Below are 228 nucleotides of genomic sequence, written 5' to 3' on the forward strand. Positions count from 1 at the left end.
GCCACAGCTCCCAGTGGATGCCCACAGCTCCCCTTGGGCTCTGGCCCAGGCAGGGCACACAGCTCTGACAGAGCTGGGGAGGGACCATGCCCAACCTGCCTGGCTCCTCCAGTTCAGCTGCAGGTTCCTCCAGCCGCACCTGCTCGCTCTGCCCAGAAGGTCGAGTCCCAGCCACAGGAGCCAGCAGTGGCCCGGCTCCTCTTGTAGTGCTAGTCCAAGGCGGCGAAG

Source organism: Eurypyga helias, unplaced genomic scaffold, assembly GCF_000690775.1.
Source record: "Eurypyga helias isolate BGI_N326 unplaced genomic scaffold, ASM69077v1 scaffold27674, whole genome shotgun sequence".
NCBI lineage: Eukaryota > Metazoa > Chordata > Aves > Eurypygiformes > Eurypygidae > Eurypyga > Eurypyga helias.